The sequence below is a fragment of the Castor canadensis genome, chromosome 12, assembly GCF_047511655.1.
Source record: "Castor canadensis chromosome 12, mCasCan1.hap1v2, whole genome shotgun sequence".
In the NCBI taxonomy this organism is placed as follows: Eukaryota; Metazoa; Chordata; class Mammalia; order Rodentia; family Castoridae; genus Castor; species Castor canadensis.
Genome location: NC_133397.1, coordinates 87,445,932 through 87,448,099, shown reverse-complemented (window position 1 = coordinate 87,448,099; position 2,168 = coordinate 87,445,932).

Below are 2,168 nucleotides of genomic sequence, written 5' to 3'. Positions count from 1 at the left end.
GAGAATGTTTTGTTCTCTCATCACACAAATAATAACTATGTGAGGTGTAACATTTGATAATCCACTGTTTAACCATTTCACAACTTAAATATTCAAAACTTCATGTATATGTGATACAAATATAAAATGCTTTCTGTCAATTTATGGAATTAATTAACTTGCTCAAGAAAACACAGTTATTTTGAGGTAGAGTTGAAATGCTAAAAGTCATGCTCTTTCAAATATACATTGTCTGTACATCTATTAGTTGGGGATTACCAATTATCAGCAAATGAAATTTGTAATATGGAAGAAAATATATGATGTGAGGATGATTATGAATCATAAATGTGTCTAATCTACAATGTTACAAGAAATAATATGGTATTCCAGGAAAAATAGTACCTGAGATAAATTTTGAAGGATGAATAGGAGCTATCCAGATGTAGAACATAGGAAATTACTTTCTAGAAAGATGAAGAAAGGCAGAGATGTATGAAAATAACATGACTTCTGAGAATAGACACACTGGAGTGGCTTGTGTTCAATAGTTCAACAGTTAAGCAGCTCAAAGATAAATTTGGAATATTGAGTCAATAAATCATCATGAGAATCTCTGAATAATATGCTAAAATTTCTTAATTTTATCTCAAATACCTGATAATACTTGAATGCCTGTAAACAATGTGTTGGTGGAAGCAGTGATTGTGCTAAATGAGAGAGAGCAATATAAATAACTGTCTTCCACAATTTTTCCAGTTCCAAGAAATCCCAACTAAAACATTAGAATAAGTTTCTGTCTTTCTTTTTCTTGGCTCTGAGACTTTCTTACAAGCAGGGGTACTGATTCTGAGAACAGATAAAAATGTTGACAGTGTGTCTAGGTGCTTATTGCTTACACAGTTTTAATCAGATTCCATTGGGGAAGTAACACAGATATGAGACCATAAACCTAGCACCCATTGACTCTGACAATATATTTGTCTATATAGTTTGTCTATTGAATGTTGGGCCAATGGTCTGTATGAAATTTTGAAGTGACTATATTATTAGGAGCACAGCTATATTACCTGAAATATTCCTGTGAATATTAACACTTAATCCACATAATATAAGGGCTAGTTGATGAATATACAGGCCTATTTTGCCTAATTCAAGTTCAAAATATGCATTAGTATAAGAGAAGTGACGGTTACAGTGTTTTAAGTATTTATGTTATTTTTTGAAAAGCAGAAAAAAAAGCTTGAGTCAGAATCATTTTAATAGACTTCATTGTTAGTGTTTATAAGTCAAGATAAATAAAATTATAAATAAGTTTTGAACTCATGAAAAATCCAGATTGCTTTAGGAAATAAAGATTTGGCAGGAGAAATCAAAATTTCACAGAATATATTGTGTCATTTCTAAACTCTTTGCCATGTCACCTGCCATCATTTTTGTCTATTCTTTTCACTCTTTATAGTTGAAGATCTCAGTGTTAGGAATTCTGTTAAAATGGTTATATAAAGGTTAAATAAGTCTTCAGTGATAGGGATTATATAAAGGTATTTGTTCTGAAAAGCTGTCGATTGTTGATTTTTTGTACTGACACTAATTTGATGGTCTGAAAACTAATAGAAAATACAACAGGATTAAAACTTTTAGCTGTATAAATACAGATGTATGTATGTATGTGTATATAATTTTTATTAATAATTTGCTAGTAATGAAAATTTTTTCTTTGATTCCCAATATTGAAAGAGGTGAAAATAAAATGTCAATTTCTTTTCAGATAGACTGCTGTGTGCATATTATATAAAATAGCATGATATGTCTCACATATACTACATATTTATATATACATATATAATATACATACTTAACTGCAGACATTTTTCAGAAAATAATTTCATAAATAAAATTATTACAAACAAATAAATACAGGTATTAAAATTATAGCTTTCTGAATAATTGGAGCATTTGGACTTGAGTAACTTGACTATATTCAAGAAGTCCCAGATTACTTCTTGGAGATCCAAGATGATGACTGGAACACAGCCACAGACCTTCTGACCTCCATTATACAGGGACTTTGACAAGAAGTTGGAGACTTGCTTGAATGAGGTAAAACACCAGGGAGAGCTGAAATATCAGCACTCTGAACTCCTAGATCCTGGGAGGCCTCTCCACCCACCATATACTAAAAGAGT